The following is a 19,670-nucleotide window of genomic DNA, read 5'->3' as shown; positions in this document are numbered from 1 at the left end:
TTTCCTGGCATTTATTCTGTTGTTTGTGTGTTGGGACATAGAAAGGATTTGCAGGCCAAAAGACTATTTCAATCCTAGTACAAACTGTAGAAGAAGAAGCAGTTTGCATCTGCCTAATATTCATGCCATTGGGAAGTGAAGGTGGCTTGTGGTAAGAGAAGAGTTAGATACTGTAGCTGGATACTCTACAGGAAAGACCAGGCATTTTGGTATTCTGAAGTAAAAGTTAAATTCATAAAATCATAGAATATTCCAAGTTGGAAGAGACCTACAAGGATCATCAAGTTCAACTCCTGGCCCTGCACAGGACACTTCAAGAGTCACACCATGTGTCTGAGAGCATTGTCCAAACACTTCTTGAACTCTCTCAGGCTGGTGCTGTGACCACTGCCCTGGGGAAGTTGTTCCAGTGCCCAACCACCCTCTGGGTTTTCCTGATATCCAAGCTAAACCTCTCCTGACATGACTTTAAGCCATTCCTTCAGTCCTGTCACTGGTCACAAGAGAAGAGATCAGTGTCTGCCCCTCCTCTTCTCCTCACAGGAAGCTCTAAATGCAGTGGGGTCTCCTCAGTCTCCCCCAGGCTGAACAGACCAAGTGCCCTCAGCCCCTCCTCACACAGGCTCCCCTCAAGGCCCCTCATGGTGCTCACTGCCCTCCTTTGGATGCCTTCAGTTCCCTGATATCCTCCTTCCACTGTGCTGCCCAAAGCTGCACACAGCACTCCAGGCCACAGCAGTGCAGAGTCCAGCTGCTTGCTGCTTTCTGCATGTTTATTGATGGCCTTTGTGCTGTGTGATTTCTTGGGTTTTTCAATCAGTCTTGCCCCCAAATGAATAGCTCTAAGTACAAAGGGACCTTCCCCAGTATAAATATATGTTTGTTGATATACTTCATAGGTAACACACATGTATATATTGTGTGCTTACTGTGTTAGGAAAATTACTTTTAATCCAGTTTTCTTCCAGATAGAACAGAATAGAACAACTGAAATCAGCTTCTTACCCAATCTTTTTGTTCAGAAATAGAAGCTGGTTTCTGCCTAGGTACTTATGAATTATTCAGATAAATTTCCTGTGCATCCCTGAGGGAAACATATGAGACAAAAGATCAGATAGGAAGGCAGCACAGAGAAAGTTTTTTGTTTCACCTTTTTCAGCATTTCAGGATATTTGAGCCTGCTGACAAATGCCAAAAGATTGCCTTTCCTGAAGAAGCAGGCAGTCAATCTAAAGCAGTGCAGCTCAGTGAATATGAAAGCTCATGGTTTGCTGGGTGTCTTTTTGCCCCTCCTCTGAATGCACTTTTGAATAAATAGTCTGTAAACACACAGTGCTCTTCAGAATGACTGGGAAATTAGCTGTCTAAGAGACATGTGTTGTGAGATGAAAATTACTGGGCTTCCAATCTAGGTTTCCTTTTTATGAGATTTTCTGTTTGAGTCCTAGCTTGAAGGTAACTGCTCATTTCATGGGATTGGACAGTCCTTTTTAAGGATTCTTATAATTTAAATTTTTTTTCTAAGAGCTTTTTCTACTGTTCTGCACCTTTTCTGCTCTAGGATAATGTTTTGAGTAGATTCTGAGAGATTTATGCTGCTTAAATACAAATATTCAATATGTATAGTATAAAAATATATGTCTATGTAATTTCATGTAGGAGAAAGTACAAGCTCCTGTATCCTTCTTGACCTTTTGACTATTGCAAAAAGTATTTTAATGAGGAAGCTTGCAGTGTTTACTCTTGCCTGCATGTATAGATGAATATCTGTACATCCCAACACTTTGTGTACATTTACCTATTTATTAGTAAGAAATATGATCTCAGTGGCAGGGGAGCTGTCACAGCAGTAATGTGGAGGTACTAGCCCCTATGACAACAGCTCAGACATTAACTTCTAGTATTTATATTCACAATTCTAAGCTGACATTTGGTTTATGAATGAAAGTTCTGTGCAAAAAAACCCCTTTATTTTCTGGGATTAATTTGATATTTAAAAAATATTTGGTATGGCTTTCTAGCAATGCTTAGATTTAAGGATGGCATGAATTCTAGCCTGCTTCTCCAAGTGAAATTACTTGAAATATTTGAATTGGAAATCAGTTTGAAAGGACTTTTGTTTGTTTTTATCAAAATTTTAGAATGAGTGACACCTGACACTCAAGAAAATTTCCTGATGCTAATGATTTGAGAATCTGGATCTTTGATTTGAGAGTCTTTGTAGTTGTCCAGAGGAGAAAAAAAAAAAAGCTAAATAAAGTACATGTTTCAATTTGTATGAGCAACAATAGCATATTGGGAATAGGAGTTTTCTACTTTAATAATCCTTCCTTTTAATGAAGTTACATCACTCTGGTAAGAAGGATGAAAACCTAAACTTAGAAAAATTTACTATTTTTCATATAACATTTCATACATTATTTTCACCATAAGTCTCTCTTAAGTACCTATTCCTGAATGTGATCTACTGTTACTACACAGAAACACCCTTGTTAATTTAAATTACTGGAGAGCTGTGTCAGGAGGGACCAGAAAGGTTAGTTTTGAGGCTTCAGAAGTGTTGTACTTCTTCCTGTGAGTTACAGCATGTGCTGTGTTTTGGAGTTTCTGCCAAAAGACTCTTGCATTTGTCTCTCATGCAGATCCACATTCTGTCAGTGTGACCATGAAGACTCTGCAGAAGTCTAGTGTATTATCTGAATTAAATTGCTTTCTATTGGCTGGCATCATCATTTTTGCAAAATTACAATATTTTTAAGCAATTTCTTACTCATTTTGCTGCTGTCTCTAAGGTCTTCACAGATTTACTCCTGTTTCAAGAGAGTTACTAAAATGAAAACCAGGAGATCTTGATGATGGTGTGAAAATTGGAGCAGTTAAGAGTGATGAAAGAGATCTGTTTGCCAACAAAATGATGATCATAAATGGGAGGGTTTGACAGGGAAGGTTTTTACCTCCAAATGAAATGCCTAAGACAACATAACACCAAGTGTTGGGGTCTTGATCCATGAGTAAATGAAAAATGGTTTAGCTGTATTCTGCTCAACTAAACTTGGGAAATGGAGCTGCTTGGGCCATGCTGTTGCTTACCTAAGCTGGGAGCTATTCCAACAGGGAGCTGGCTGCAGGGGCAGCGTGTTCCTGTTCCTGCTCACTGCTATTTCCACCCCTTCTAACATTTTGGGGGGCTTCGTAATTAAATCAGCCTAACAAAAAAAACTAGCTTTTTTTCAAGGAGAAATGCTGTTTAAATTCTCTGCAGTTCCTTGTGGAACTAAATTATTATTCCCTGCACAGTTCATGTTTTAATCCATGTATTCATTCCCTTTATTTTGTTGAGCAATGCTCATTTTAAGCTCTGCCTTGTTCTCAGGTGCTATTTTTTACTTTTTGTCACTACCTGAAATTTTCTCCAAGGCAGAGGTTATACCAACTTGCTATTTGGCTAGCTCTGACTCTTCACAAGATGTCAAGAGGGAAGCAATAACATGTCAGTATTAATTAGGTGTACTTTACAGAATTCTTTTGAACAAATGCAGTGTCCTTTCTTCTTTTTGAGGTTTGTATAGTGCACTCGGAAAAAACAACATGAACTTGTGTTCTAAAGGTTTGAAATGCTTTGGTTTGTTTTCTGTATTTCAAATAATTTTTTCTCACACCTAATGAAATTTAAAATTTTCTTTAATTGCTTAACTTTTAAAAGATGATTTACACTTCAGTGTCATATACCTATGGTTATCACCTGCCTGATTTTGGCCAGAATGGATTTATTTATACAACTTTCTCCATTCTCCCTACCCTTTATCACCACCTCCAGATTTCTGCATTATGGCTGCCTTCCTGCTTTTCTCATTGTTTTCCTCCCCTGCAAAAAAAGGAATAAACATTCTTTTATCTTCTGCAGTCAGAGTGCTGTTGTGGAAAGTAGCCCTACTGCTGACGTCTGGAAACTCCTGAAACAGGCCATCATTCAGTAATGCCTGACATGGCAATGAATATTTCAATCTATTGTCCAGGAAACAAATCTGTGTATTCTCTCTCAGGCTGAAAATTTCCTGCTTAAATTTAGCTTTGAGATGAAATAGGTATCCAGCATTTGTATGCTGTTATAATCCCAGAAGACCGTAGTATTTCCTGAATATCAAAAAAAAAAAACAAAAACCAAAACCATAGCACTTGCCAGATAATTTTATTAGTAATTTAGGTCCTAAGAGCAGAAAACTAAAACAGGAAGGGAGAAATTACATAAACCATTTGCTCATGTAGAAATTAGTTTTCAAAAAGCAATATCTTAGGGAGTTACATTTCCTACTTCACGCTGTTAGATACCTGTTAGTTTCCTATAATTATGCATAGCTAAACCAGATCTCATAAGGCTTAAATTAACTGTGTGTGCTTTAAGTCTCAGTTATAAATACAGTTATTTATTTCTTACTGTACTATACTGACTTTTTTTTTTTTTTTTCAACCCAAAGACACTGCCAGAAAGAAGCCTTGGCAGTATGTATGGGTTGTGTGTGCTTGTGAGCCTGGCACAGATGTTGAGTTGATTGAAAAGAAAAGGAAAAACAGAGAATGCTTTAAAACATGAATTCAGAAGCTGTTTGAAGGGGTCATGGGCATTAAGGAAGAGAATCACAGTCATGCAACTGACTTTTTTCTTCAGTAATTCAGTGTTTTCATATGGAGAACATTCAGTAATTAATTTGATTTTCATCTTCAGGCCCCTGCACAGTAAGATTGTTGGTTTGGGCCTCACAGGTTTTTCCTAAGCACATTGTGCTGGTTCTCATGGGTGGTTTGGGGTGTAACTGGTTACTGCAGAGCTTAATGCTGATGCCAAATCTCAGTGCTCCTTTGACTCACTCCCTAAGTGCATTCTTATGCACAGGGTGCTTGAAGAAGAATGGAGAAATGAAGGTCATTGGTTTTGGTAGATTTGTGTGTAAAATGTTGTGGGTTTGCCCTTCAGAAACTTCAAAATCATTTCACAAAAAGTAGAGAAAGCAAAAATACATGTTTGGCCAAAAACTCACTGCTCCTTACAGAATGCATTTTACTGTGATTTGACCACATCTGAAAAAATTGTTTCAAGTGATTGCATTCTGTACCCTGAGAAAACAATGGCCATTCTGCTTGCATTTTAGGCTGGAAACCATTGAGTTCAAGTGACTCAAGGACCATTTCAATATATTTTAAATACTCCATCTGCTGTGAGGCACTCAGAGGTTATATTCTCTTCTGTCATGAAAATATTATTTCCCCTTTTAGCCTTACAAGAGAAAACCATCAGTGCTTGGTGCAGTAAAAAATTGCACAAAATCAACTTGCATGGTCGTTAGTGCTTGAAGTATATTACAGTGGAAAATCAAGGTGAAAAATTAGGGAAGTGTTTTTCCCTGTTTGCTTCAAAGTTACTTTATTTTATTTTTTAATTGAGATCAAATACAGCAGTTAACTACTTCATACTGACTTGGAGAAAGATTAGTAGAATTTCTTAAGTCCTAAATGCTGTATCTGAATTTCATAGTACTCTTTTAAATTAGATCTATATATGTTCAGTATTTGCCAACAATAACTGCTACAAATCTGAGTTTAAGCTAGAACCTAGTTTTCCTTTTGGAAACAGAAAGTGACTGTAGGAATTTGCAGCAGTAATTTTGTTTATAGCTTGAAGGACTGAGCTCCCATTTACTCAGGCAAGACTGTGTTGATTCCCTGAGACTGTTGTTCTGGAAGTGGAATTATGGGGCTGATGGTATTACAGGTCCTGCTTCAGAACAGACTTTCTTTTCACATTACTCTGTATTTACTCCAAATGGCTTAAAGCAGCTGTGACAGGAGCAGATCTTTCAACAAGAAAATACCTCCATTCTTGGATACTTTTCACCTGTGAGTGCAAGCTCTCTAAGGTCTCTTCAACTCATTGGTGCTGTCCTCAGCTGTCAGCCATTGCAAGAGGAATTCTGCAGCTTGCTTAAATGGTTGTTTGGTTTAGAGAATCTGAGGAGCAGAAGATGCAAAAGGCAATCTGATTTTGTGCAGCATGCACAGTGCTTGCATTGAATGGAACTGGACTCATATGGAGAAACTAAGCTGTTGAGGTGTACTATTTACTGAGAATCTGGTAGCAATGGTTAAGGCAGCTTTCTGAATACAGAGAGAAACTCTTTCAAATAGAAATCCCAGGAAAGTTAATTTAAAAGTAGACCAGAAAAACAAAAAAAAACCCACCCCGAAACACTTAAAGGCTCAGAAAGCAAGGCTGGTTGTTTGGGTTTTTTTGGGGGGGTTGTTTGTTTTGGGTTTTTTGGTTTTTGGTTTTTTTGATTGCTGGTTTTATTTAGCATAAGGATTTTTGCCCACAGTCTCAGCTTTAAATTTCTGTTTTCATGTTATCTGTGTGATAGATTTTTCCACAGTTTATCTATTCAGGCACAGCTTGCCAGAAACCATTTTATCACTTCTGTTTGTTCCCATTTTAAAAAGTGGAAAATTAATTAGTGGCAGATGCTGGCAGAAGGAAGGGATGCTTTGGCTAGAGTTACTGCTCTTTATTTGGCAGGTCACGAATCATTCCACTGTTTTTATTGTATTGTGTGGAACTGGTAAAATTTCACCCATCAGATAATTCATGACAATTTGCTGCTGAAGCAGGTCAGTCTGCAATGTGCAGTATTACTCCAAAGTTCCTTCTCTTTGCTTGGAAAATTTTAAGAATCTTTGTTTTCAGTTTTTGAAATACAAGTAGTGTTCTTCTCAAGCTTTGATTCACATTTTATAGGATAAAGTCTTCAAATTGGGTTCTGTTATCAAAACTGAGCTATTATTAATTCACTTCATATACAGCAACTATGGATCAAATCTTATAATTTGGGAAGTAGCAACCATGTATAGTTTCAAGTTAAGGAAAAAATCCAAGGATCACAATGGCCCAGTCTGGAACAGGGCTTTGGTTTTCTAGACATGATAACAAAGCACCTGAGGTGGGATTCCCTGCCCTACACTGTTTCAAGTAATTGACAGGAACAGGAGCATGATGAGATAGCATTTGTGCAATGGTAACAGTGTTTTAGATGCAATGTAAGCTGCATCCACTTGCCAAGAGTTTGTGGGGGTCTCACATCTTTGGAGATACTCAAAATCTGACAGCCCTTTGCAACCCACTGTTGGTAACTCTACTTCAAGTTTGGCTGTAGAGAATCTTAAGTTCCCTTCCTACTTCTGTCATCCTGTGATTCTAGGAATGCAAACAAGGCAAGATTTGTAGATAGAAGTAATGATTTGTGTTAGGAAACATGATGGGAACGCTTTGTGGACAAAGTCTTGTTACATTTCCTGTTATGCAAGACTTATTGTATTTTTAAAAATCTATAAAGCACAATTTTTTTTCTTTCTTCTCTTGTTTCCATGGTACATTACCCATAGCAATCAAGGAAGGAAGGTGCAAGAGATTAATACATTTCTTAACTGATGTCACTCATCTTAACTATTTGTATATATAAAATATACACCTGAATGTATCTATACATATATTCTGTCCTACAAACCTGTCTTAATATTTTGGATACATCTTAGTGTCTTTGCATACAGAAGTGTCAGTAGCAAAACAGTGCTACTGAAAAGCCTGAGTTGGGACCTCCAGAAATTAGATTTTTGGGATTCTGTCTCTCTCAATGTTTTTCTTAAAGGTTCAAGTATACCTTAATGATCTGCATTGAGGCTACTGTAGACAGATATGTGTCTAATATTAATCTAAAGAAAACAAAATGTTTATTACTCTTTACCGTTGCTTACATGGGAAATATCTCTTTCATAGTACTAAGTAGAGATGATAAAGAGTCAGCAAAATTGTAAAAGCATCTGATCACAGCATAATGAAAAATTTTCTTTTTCAGGCTTTTTTTTTTTTTTTTGGTAGGTTTAGAAAGGGTGATTCCTGTTAAAAGTCTTTCCAGAGTCTTCTTATGGCTTTTACCTTCTAAAGGGCCAGCTACATTAAAGTCACTGACAGATGGGTTTTGTTGACATCCCTTTTCCTCTGTGCCTTTTTCTGGGTAACTGGCTGCCTAAAATAGAATGTAAAACATACAGATTTATACTAATGAAAAAAAATATTAACAAGGGTGACTAATTTAACATAAGGAAAATGTCAGTAGTCTTAGTAATTCAGGAAATGGCCAGGAGGCCTTGTGTCAGTAAAGTGCTAATAGTTGTTCTTGATATTTAAGTTCTCCTTATTTAAAAAAAAAAAAAAGAAGAACAAAAAGGAAAAGAGAGAAGGCATGGAAAAAATTGAAAATGTGTGCTCTTCCCTGCTATCCTCGGTAGTCTCTTACATCCCTTTTCATGGATACTTGCTGGTGCTTTTTTGCATGGATCTCAAAAGTTCTGGTTTTATTTTGCTCTGTGTAGTTGCTTTTCAATATGAGAATTGCTTTGCAAAACACTTTTTAAATTAGGTCGTTCTGCTGAAGTATGCACTGAGCTAATTATGATTATTTTGCTTCCCTGGGCATTTTTGTGCTCATTGAATTTATTAAAGTATAGCTGGGGCTGAGAACTTACACAGCAATAAAAGCTGTGTAGCACCTGGTATGCTTTGCTTGTAGGTAACATCTGGCATCTAATCACTTATAATTGAATTTCATATAATTAATAAAGAAATATTGTTAAGGATTGGGATGGAGGGGTGTAAATATAAAGAATGTGAAAAAGGCTTTGTGAGAGTAGCCATCCTCATCTTTAAATGAATAAGAGAAATTTTATTTTCCTTCTTCTGAGAAAGGCTCTGTTGTAGAATTCTGTAGGTGAGAACTCTTTTAACTACAGGACATTTGAAGCCTACAATCATCTACATGTTGTCTCTTTTCTTTCCTTCTTTTTCCTTTTTTCCTTTTTCCCTTTTTTCCTTTTTCCCTTTTTTCCTTTTTCCTTTTCCTGCATAACTTTGCAAATTAGTGAAATATAAGTAAGGGCTACCATCAACAGCAATCTGAAGGAGACAAACCATTCCATGTGGCTTAGTTTAGGTGATGAGTAAATGAGTGTGAGAAACTTGCAGCACCATGCCAAGTGTCTGAGCCCTGACTCTCAGTCTCTCATAGAATAACCTATTATTATAAACTGCTGCAGGAGTTATCACTGCATGTATTTTGCTATAAATCTCATGCAGTTTTCAGGTGCATTTCTGTGCACTGGTTAAATGATATTTTGCTTTTTGCTTTGTATTTGTCACAGGAGAACTTTACTTGCTTTGGCAGAAGCTATTTCCTGAGAAAACAGACTGCTCTTGAGAGGACCAGAAGTTACCTAATCAATTATAATTCTTTTTTCTGACTAGGATTTATAAACAACTTGTTCTTGAAAACTGTGCCTTATCTTATCCTTATCAAGCAAAAGTAGCTTACCTTCATTCAAAACTAGAGATCTGGGAGAACTGTCCCCCAGGAAATAATTTAAATCCTCATTTTTGCAGGGTTATGTCAAGCAGCTGTATTCCCCAGATAAGTTGTCTGCTCTTTTTCAGAGTTTTTTCTGCAAATCCCCAGTCTGGAGCTGTCTTCTTATGTCTCTCTCTCCCTCTTCAGTTCATCTCATTTTAAATTTGATTTGGACACCTCTTTTCCATTTGCTGTAGCTTAGCTTCTCTGCTAGCCAGTTTCATATTTAAGCAGTAATTCCCCTGCTCATGAGTCTCTTGTTTAAAGATGAGTTGCACCTTGCACTTTGGAAGAATTCAACCAACTTACTATGTGTGAATAGCATAATATATTTTCTCCAAGATTAGATTTCTTTTAAAATATACTGTGTTTTCTGGTAGCAAACTTGTGCTAGATGGAGTTAGGGAATTGGCCTTTAAGGTTAGTGATGGACTATATATTTTATGTCAAGTTATTTGTTCAATCTAGATGAAAAAATTATTAAAGAGAAAGCAGTTACTTTGAGGAGCTTTAATTGGTGGGAAAATCTGAAGTGGGTTTCTATGCATCTCTGAAAACTGTTTATTTTGAAGGTGTGGTCATTATTTTTTCCATTGTTATTCCTATTAGAGTATTTTCTCTTCAACAAGTAGAAACAAATGGCATGAAGAAAATTATGTGACCATGCAATTCAGAAATCTGCCATCTCTTGATTTCTCAGTAGGGGAGAGGAGAAATGCTCTCTGGACACTTTGTGTGCTTCATCTCACTGGAAAAGGCCAGTGTCTTCTCTGAATAAAACTGACTGCAGATTTAGAGTTGTTAATGCCTTTAATGCTACTTCTATCATGGTAAACAACCTGGTTAAGCTGAGATAGGTGGAAAAATACATCATGAATGAGACTAAGTAATGATAAACTTGAAAACAGAAAGCTGGTTTTGGCTTTCATCACTTTTTCAGTCAGCAGTACAGTGTTGATCTGTACCTTTTAAATTTTGATACCAATATGTGTGGACTTTATAGAGAGCCAAGAGGTAAGGGCTCTTTAGTTTCACCAGTTAATCATGACTCTAGCCTGGATGTTTTGTTAAAACACTAGCTTTGCAAAAATCCCTTGGCATTTGAAAAAAAATACCATTAGTTATAGTTATTATATTTTCAGGCATGAATATTTAAGTATCTGAGGAAATTTGGAAGAATAAAAAGTAACAGGCTAAGCGGAGCATCTGCAAGTGTTACGGCAACTAAGAGTTGGTATGTCAGAGAGTGTACAATAACTCCAATCTTTTTTACTCTTTTTCTGAATCAAAAATTTAGATATTTTGAAAAGGTCATGGTATTTTTTTCATAATAATTTTGAGTGCTCAACATGTTAAATTTCAAATATGTTTGGCCCTGAACATGTGTTCCCAGTAAGAAATGGAGAAACTGAAATGTATGTGCTGTGACATACCTGGCTATAAATACAGCACAAACCCCCTGATTTCTCATTCTGAGCATCACATTCATGGGACTCACATTTAATTCCTGTGATTATTCTTTCCAGTGCCTTTACAATGTGAAGAAAATAATTTTCCTCATAGGCATCTCCAATGTCAGTCTTGTATCAGTATCCCCACTGCCTGCTGAAAGGAGCCTGTGGAGTGTCTTTAGTGGGTTTTGACTTGCAAATGATTGGCAGACTTTTAGGAGGACTTTCCCTTATGATATTTAAATTTAGTACTCTCTCTGATGGACCTCCTATTAAAATGTAGATTATTAAATCAGTTCTATCATTGAAAATTGATTGTCAGTGAAAATTATATATTTGGTAGTCCTTGCCTTTGCCTGCAGTTTAAGTGAAGGGATCTCTGGCAGTCCTTGATGCCCATTCAGCTCAGCTGTGTAAAATGAAGTCCTTGTGTGTATCATTCACTTTCAATACTCTTAAATAATATATCACCTCACTTACCTACATCTCTCTCCCAGTTCCCTTCCTTTATGGAAGATTTGTCAGTGTTGGATTTGCTCAATGAAAATATAATTTCCCAAGTCATTGCAGCTGAGATGCTTGGCGCAGGAGATTGCTGGATAGCAGACTGCTTCAGAACTACCTGAGGCATCAGTACATTGTTTCTGTGATTACTTTTTGCTCTGGTTTTGAGTTACACATTGCACTGTTTTTTAGTAACATATTTTATAGGTGATGAAGGTAAACTGCTTCTAAAATCTTTGTTTCTTATCTTATATTTTTACTTGGTAGTAAGATAAAAATCAAGTTAACTTCAAACCAGAACTAAATATCAAGTACATTGATATAGAAATCTAAAGGAAAAAGTATTGCTGCTTGTATACCATTGCTTTTTATTATACAATGAGTGGTTAGTTTTTCTTAGGTGTTCTGTTCAGGTCTATGCTTTGGTGCATCTTCCTACAAATGAGAATTATACCTGGGTTTGAAGAAAAACTAATTAAGTGTCGTTTTATGCCCTTGGGGAAATGGAAGACTATTGTAGTCCCTCACTTGAATTGGTGAGCACAAATGTAACTCTGGAATGTTTATTTGTGTGTAACCAGAGTCAGTTTTCTCTGTTATATGTTGTTTGTGTGCTTATGTAATTACCATTATATGCAATAAATACCATTTTGAGTTAGACTTCTCAGGGCAGCTTTTCCCTGAAGAGGGATAATACCCTCTGGGGAAGGTATCAGTTTGGTAAGAAATAGCAAACCATAACTGTGCTCCTGTTCTGTGATTACTGGGAGGTAGACAAAAGAAGGCTGCTTAAAACCTTGAAGTGTGTCACAATGGTTGTAAGCATTTACTTCTGCCCAGATGCTGGGGTTGAATGTAGTTTTGTGCTAAGATGCACTTATTGGAGTCTTGGGAAATTGAGAAAACTTTCTGCATCACACTGCATTACAGCTTCTTTCTGCTAATCTCTGATGTGTAGTTTATACATGTGTGGCTTTTTCACACTAATCTGAGAAATCCTGTGTTTTGGTAGATGCTGGTGTGATGCTTCAAGGAAGCTGGCTTTCAAGAAATAGCCCTTAAATTAGATTTGAAGTTGATTTTAGGAACAGCTTTTCTTTCTTAAGAGCTGGTATAGAATTGAAGGAAAAAACAATATTAGAAAAACATCAAGTTAAAATGGAGTGCTCATATTCAAGAGCCACATATCTATACATAAAGCATTTGACCTGGAAGAAATCTTCAGTCTTTCAGTACTGCTCAGCTGAACAAAGCAAAGCAATTCATTAGCAAAGCACTTACTTGGCAGAAATATGAAAACATTTTCATTGTTCACACTGTTGAAAGCTAAGCCCAGCAAGGAAAGACACTACCCAAAACTCTTGAGCTTTAGTAGGTCCATTAGGATGCAGATGTTTGAGTCTTTCTATTTTTTTTCTAAATACTTTGATGAAAAATCCCAAAGTTTTAAAATGCTTTCCTGTTGTTCTAGGAACTAAACTTTGTAAGTGAATTTACAAATGCTTCTTTTATGGATGTATCTGAAATAACGAGTCCTATTTTTTTCTGGGTTCTAATTAATTAGTCTTTAATTAGTGATGCTGGTGAAATGATTTGTTGCAGCTCAGTGTGTTGAGTCTTCCTCAGCCACTACTAATACAGTGTTTATTCTAGTAAACAGTGTATTAGTATTTATACTAATTCACTGTTTATTTTAATTCTCACTCATTGAACTTACTACTTAAGACCAATAGCCTTAGGAAATCAAGCATACGAAATCATTCCTTAACACTTTTGTTTCATCTGGACAGAACAAGGAATGACAAAGAAAAAAAAAAGGCTTGTGCAAATATTACAAAAATAGAGGCAGGAGGAAAGACTACCAAGACTTTTTAATTATTTCAGATTTTTATTAGGTATCAGCAAACACACAAGAGTGAGTGTTTGTAAATTCTCTGCTGCAGCGAAGTAAGACACAGTCATTAGAAACCCAAACCAGGCTTCACTGCAGTCAGTGCTGTTAAAAGTTGATGGTTTAAAATTATTCCAGAACATAACATAATGTATTGTGCTGCATTAGCTTAGTTAGCTGTATTCCTGTATTGCATAATATGTTTAGATGAAATAGTGAATTATATGTGATATAAAGACCTTATCTATCTATCGAAACAACAAAAAAATCATGTGGATTCAACATTTCTTCTGTACAATATGCCGTGTCAAAATGGTTTCAAAGCTCTAAATCTACATGGACAAAGGTGGTGTTAGGTAGCACTTTGGAAGAATGCTTGCCATCTAAGAATATTTGCCATCTATCAGAAGTGATCTCACCTACTAAAAGAATGGATTTTGCCCTGGCTTCTGAATTAAAATGTCCCTGATTGTAAGTGGGTTTTGCTACCTTAAAATAAGTATTTTAAAATAAAGACACAGTTTTAAAAGTACATCCTCTCATTTAAAAACAAAACAACCTTATTTTGTAAATGGGTGCAAGTAACAGATTAAAGCAGATATTGTCATGTGTTTACAAATGTTCAAAAGATGAGCAGGTGATCCTCTATCAGCTGCAAAGTCATTTCAATTTCCATTTTTCTGTGGTCCTTGTCACAGTTTGTCCTGACAGCTGACATTAGCTTCTTTGGGATTCTGTCTGGTTTTTAATTTATGACCATTTGAAAAAGTGATAGCCACACTAGCATTGGAACAGATGGCATTGTGAGGGTCATGGACCCAAAGATTTAGCAGAGGGCTATGAAATGCTATGACACAAAGGCAGTCTGTGATGATGCTTTGTTATATTCACTGAATGCCTAGCCACAAGTTGGTAGGTTACAGTTGCCAGAATAACTGGTTCTGATGTAAAGTAGAAAGCAGTATGAAATGCTGTCAGACCTGTTAAAGTAATTGACACGTCAAACTTAATTTCCTTTAAAATTGTGATATGATAGTATGAGCAGCTGGTGATCTCTGGAAAATAAATGAGGTAGCTTTAGTTTGGCCATCCAACTCACCTCATTTGGTGCAGAATCAAAGCCTAAGCTTCAAGAATTAAAGAATTGAGGGAGTAGGTGTGGTCTTTCTGCTGTTTGGCTTACATTTTATTTAAATCAGATTTATGTCTGAATTTATATTTTTGTGAAGATAAATCCATGGATGTTTAACACAATAGCTGGTAGGAAATGTTTGTATTTCACTTCAGACTCAGCAGCTCACTTAAATTCCAGAATTCCCACCTTCCCTACCAAACCCATGTTGTAGTTCTTATGCCATGAAAATCCCTTCCTTGAAAAGTGGAAGCTGCTACTCTGCATTTCAGCTCTTTGCTCAGAGAGCATTAACTTCCCAGTTTGCTTACTCTGATCAAATCCTAGCTTTGTGGGGGAGTGCCTTTTCTGTCACTCTTGTTCTTCCTGCCAACTCTGCTCCAGTGAACTAGAAAAGTGACTCAAATGGACAAGGCTCTTACACTCAGAGAAGCAGGGCTCCAGTTGATTCCAACTGCCTGTCAGCTGAGAGTAGTAAACCAAAGGAGAGGATGAAGAAGAAACTGCATTTGGAATGACATTTTCTCTGCAGATTCTAACCTTGTGCACTAATTTATTATACAGTCTGAAAAATGTATTTGAAGAGCCATAAACCAACCGTAGAATATGATTTAACATGCAGTGTCAATCAGAACAGTCATGGATATCCACTTACAAAAAGTCCATAACTGCAAGTCATATTTTGCCTCCATCTTCAACAGGAATGTGATATTCATCATGGATGGCAAAGGTAAAATTAGCAGTTGAATTGAAAGTATGGAAATGATGGCAAGTACTTGCTGGTGGAAGAGTATGGAGGAGTTGACCAGAATTCTGGAAGAACTAGTTGATGAAATAACTGAGGCTTCACTGAATATTACTGGAATTGTTAACAGAAGATTTGAGAATAGTTCATGCATTACCTGTACTCAGTGAGAAGAGTTACATGACAAAGGCAAAGTTTGATTAAAAGTGAGACTTGGAGACCCTTCAGTGAAAGAAATAAAATAATTTTCAGAAATGCAAGAGCAAGACTGAGTATGGCAATGACTAGGGAGGACAAAGAGCTGGGGTAGTACTTGATCAGAGCTGCATCTCACTTGTGCATGAGTTGGCTGGGCACAACATGAGACATCATCTTGTCCCCGTGATCAGCATCATGATCTTGTTAAGAGTGTACTTTCACCTTTAGTTTTGTAAGCCTACAGATTCTCCTTCCCTTGTGGAGTGGTGGTGTTTGTGCTCCACTGGTTGCTTTATGCACCCAGAACAGAGGCTGCCATGCCCAGTGAAACCATCTGGGGCTGTCAGAAGGGCACGTGAAGCCTCAGTGTGCACTAAGGCAGAGGCTTCCCTTTGGTTCCTCCCAGGCTGGGGCTGTGATTCTCTTGAAATCCTGAGTCATGTGGCTGGATGGCAAACCCAGCATGTGGCTTGGTCAGTGCCGAGGTGGCTGCACAGCAGTGTGGCACTGGAAATGTCTGCGGTGTTTTCTGGGAGGAGTAGGACATTTTAATAATAATATATCATCCTTGTGACCATGAGAGGAATATGCTTAATCCAAATAAGGCTAAGTGGCATTGGCACTGGAGCAAATGAAAACAAACTAGCTAGGGAAAAATTTCAGAAGGTGACGTGAAGAGGATTCCTAGCACTTACAGGTTAAACGCTGCAGGGCAAGAAATCTTGGGGTAAGGTTGTCTGCAGCAACAGGGGATAGAATTGAGTGACCTAAGAGGACTCTTCTGATCTGATGTTGATTAAATGGAAAATACCTTGCTTTTGCAAGTTTTAGATAGCAAAAAAAGAGTTGAGAGAAAATGTGATAGGCTGATATGGAATTTAATTATAAAACTTAGGTGATGCTTCAGTTATAGTGATATATTTGCTCCCAGATCAGTACTAGCAAAAACTGATTTGTTGAGGCACGTTGATGTTATTCTTAGCTCTTTAATACTTTTTCCCCAAAATAATTCTATTTGGGCTTCTGCTTTTAGTTGTCAGAAGCTTTTTTCTGTAGATTTTTCAGTATGTTCAACTTCTTCCAATTTTGTGCTGGTAAGTCAATATATATGGAAGTGTTTGTTTGATTTTTCTGGAAGTGCTAGAAACCCTTTCTTAGCCAATGGTTAGGCTTTGGCTCTTCTGACCTGTGCCTGATGGTGCACAGATGGGAGGGTGTGGGCCCTCCTTTCACCCTGAAAATAGCTGTCCCTTAAAGAAGAATCTGCTGGCAGCTGTCCTGGCAGACTGGCAGGTTAACAGCTACCTACAGCTTCTGCCTTGCCTCTCAGAAGCCGGGCAGGGAGGGGTGCATTCCCTCTCCTGCCAGGAGGGTTGTGCACACTGCCATGAGGATGGCCCTTGCAGAGTGAGCAGCAGATGGCAGTTCACATCTGCTTTGTGAGGGAGGAAGTGGTCTGTTTCTTGGGGATGCTATAAACATATATATTTATTAATGCTGTATTAAAAATAACCTCTTTTTCTTAGAGGTTACTGCAGTGCCAGTGTAGTAAGTATTGCTGTGGTGTCATAACACTTTTGAAACAGTGACATTAGTCATAGTTATAACATATGTATGTACATATTTTTATATGCAGAATTCTCTTTGCCTAAGGGGAAAAAGAATAAAAAAATGAATGATGTGCTTTAATCTGTGAGTTTCTGTTTTATTTTAGTAATGAAAAGATTGGTCATCTTTTATCTAATACCACAGTTCTGACTTTGAATATTTAATACAGCATTTTTCAGAATATTTGAGAGAAGTGCACATGCATAAATGCAAAAAGGTACTTCAGAAGAATATCATTCTCTTCTGATTCCTTTTCCATAGTCTCAAAAGTTCAGAGAAGTAAGTGCTAGTTTCTGTAGTACTGAGTGTGTACAAGAATGGACTACAAGTGCTGGCTCTCAGTACAGTGGCAATCCAGCAAAAGATCTCCAAAGCTCGATTTGGACTCTGACAGTTCTATTAATTATAAATTTTACTCACAGAGCCTAGCACTTGATCTGCAACTCTGGTTTTCCTTGATAGACAAACTATTCCCCTGACTTCAGATTGATTTCTTCATTAAAACATTTGATCAATTTTTCTAATTACTATTTCCAGAAGCCACATACAATGCAATGTGTTCGATGTGGTTGTATAGAACTGTCATTAATGAAAAACAGCTTCTTAAAAAGTCACTGCTTGCTATTTCTAATTATTTATTCTTTAATTCTATCTCTAATTGACTGATGGACAGAAAAACATTAATTTCTTGACATTATAATAGTTTTGCATGGAGCACAAGCTTTCAAAACCAGGAATCTTCAGTTGTTCTAAACTGAAACCTAGTTTTAGGCAGTGGAGTAAGGACCCTGAATTCCTCAGTTCTTGTGAAAAATCCAGCTTTTGCTCAAATAATTGAATATTGACTCAGTGGGCCGATTTTGGGGCTCCCCACTTCAAAAAACTTGGTCTGTTTATTCTGTTTTGCACATGTATAATTTTTGGGGGATTTTTTTTCCCTCTTTTGGATGTTTAAACTTCTATGTTACTCCTAGGTTTTGAATAACATAAATAGAGTTTGCTATACTTCTGACCCTTTGACTCAATACTGGAAAAATAATGGCATCAATAACAACCAGTGATTTGGAGTCTCTGTATGGAGCACAATAATCCAGTGGTAAACTTGGCCTTGCTTTGAACCCAGGCAGTGTTGAAATGCAGCTACAGATGAGACTGATAAAGTGGCATGATTTCTGTAGGGAGCACACTGGGGTGTGTTGATATCTATGGGCTGTCTACCTAGGGGAAGAGGTTGGGGTATGAATCACAAAAGGCAAGAGCACAGCAAATTACAGAAATGGCTATGGGCCCATTTCAGAAGCAGCACTGTGTGAAGCTGTGATCTCCTGCCCCCGTTTTTATCACAGGTGCAGTATTTGGTACATCTGGGAAATCCTCATTTCTGGTTTGTGGGAAAGGTGAGAAGACAATGATGTGGCTTCAGTGCTGGGAAGGGGGGAAAGAGAAGATGCAGTGGTGCCAAATGGAGGGAGGTGATCTAGAGACCTACATACACTTCAGTGTCACCTCATGGTGTCACACCTGGGACAAAAAGGTAAAACATTTGCACCACATGACAAGTACTCCAAGCTTAGGACTGGCATTAATCTCAGGGCTAAGGCCATGGTTAATTATTCCCTGATGCCAGTGGTGATGCAGTACTTGCCACAGCTGTAGCCATCTGACTTTGGAAGGGAGAACCATTGTGGGCTTACCATGTTGGTAGCCACAGCGTATAAAATCAGACCCTGGAGGTAAAAAGTTAAATAAGCTCTGGAGTCACTAGCTGCTTCATTTTATCATCAGGTGTTTTATTGTTTCCAGTGTGCTTGCTATAGTCAAATTAGTTCTTGCAATGTAGCCTGGTTAGTCATGCTATTTTTTTTTTAAAAGCTGATAAGACATTCACATAAGGTGTAAATCAAAATTACAGCAGATTATTGCAGGAATATGTTGTCTTAATAGGAAAAGAAGTCCCCCAAGGGCTTCCCTCCAGTGGAAGACTACAATCAGCAGTTTTTAAAAACAACCTTCAATTTTGAACCTTTCTGCATTCTGGGCTGTGAGCAGCAGGGAACTAAAAGGCAATCACATCCTTGTGGGAAGGGGTCAGTCATTTCCAAGGGAGTTCCAAGCACAGAGATGCACTCCCAACCGCACGGGTTCGTTATTTCATGCTGGTGATGAGAAGTTCAGTGAGTAACAAAGCCAAAGTTGTTGTTTTAAAAATCTGTTGCCAAGCAGTAGGTTTTCTCCTAGCAACAAGTGTTTTGCAGCAGGGGAAGCAATTGGATACCTTAGAGGGTATGTTAGCACTGGGGGAAGGGCAGAGAAATGACAAACTGGGGCTCCAGCGGGGCCACCGAGCACACAGAGGGTGGGCTGGGCATGGAGGGAGGGGTGAGACAGAGAGGGACATGAGGCACAGGTGATGATCTGGGATAGGCTCTGAGCAAAAGGGTTGGCTCAAGGCACAGGTTTGTTCATCAGCTGCTTTGTTTGGCTTAGTGAGTGACCAAATGTAGTATTATTAGCTGGTTGTTCTCATTTAAAAAAAAAAATCCATACTGAGCTATTAGGAAGTCTTATCTGGGCCATATTTGAAGAAATAAGCTTTTTATTTTTCAAAAGAATTGCCTTGTTAGAGAAAATAAGATAAGTAGTTTTTATTCTGCATTTTGGAAAACAAGTTATATACATGTTGTAGTTTCTTATCTGA

The 19,670-nt window shown here is 37.7% G+C and overlaps 1 protein-coding gene across 3 annotated transcripts in view; it reads left to right on the top strand.

Moving 5' to 3' along the window:
- Positions 1-19,670, top strand: part of TTC7B (tetratricopeptide repeat domain 7B) — a 119,180-nt gene that overhangs the window by 92,174 nt on the left and 7,336 nt on the right. The window lies entirely within an intron of this gene.

Source organism: Serinus canaria, chromosome 5, assembly GCF_022539315.1.
Source record: "Serinus canaria isolate serCan28SL12 chromosome 5, serCan2020, whole genome shotgun sequence".
Lineage (NCBI taxonomy): Eukaryota > Metazoa > Chordata > Aves > Passeriformes > Fringillidae > Serinus > Serinus canaria.
The sequence above is the reverse complement of the archived record's forward strand: the minus strand, read 5'-3'. Positions and strand labels throughout refer to the sequence as shown.